The sequence below is a fragment of the Acyrthosiphon pisum genome, unplaced genomic scaffold, assembly GCF_005508785.2.
Source record: "Acyrthosiphon pisum isolate AL4f unplaced genomic scaffold, pea_aphid_22Mar2018_4r6ur Scaffold_21284;HRSCAF=23521, whole genome shotgun sequence".
NCBI classification, from domain to species: Eukaryota; Metazoa; Arthropoda; class Insecta; order Hemiptera; family Aphididae; genus Acyrthosiphon; species Acyrthosiphon pisum.
The window spans coordinates 9,138-9,464 of record NW_021770734.1 but is presented as its reverse complement, the minus strand read 5'-3'; positions in this window follow the sequence as shown (position 1 = coordinate 9,464).

Sequence of the window (327 nt, the reverse complement as noted above, 5' to 3'; positions counted from 1 at the left end):
ATTAAGAAGTCACGGGGCGGCTGAATGTTCTACCACAAAATCAGCACGGAAACACGCATTTGTGCGTGCCTAAGTGCTGCTTTAGGGAATTTTTACTCTTATAGCTTTTTTCACATATTTCACATAATATAATATGGCGAATGATGAAAGTGGCTGCCGCGAGTTCTGTAGCGGCGCTGGTCGTAGATGATCGAAATGTTTTAGATGTTGTTCTATAGATTTAAACATAAAATAATACATGGTTATTAGGACATACTTTTACGACCGTCTCGCCAGAACCGCCCATTCAAAAATTTCAATTTTTTTTTTACAGGGAATTAGCACGTG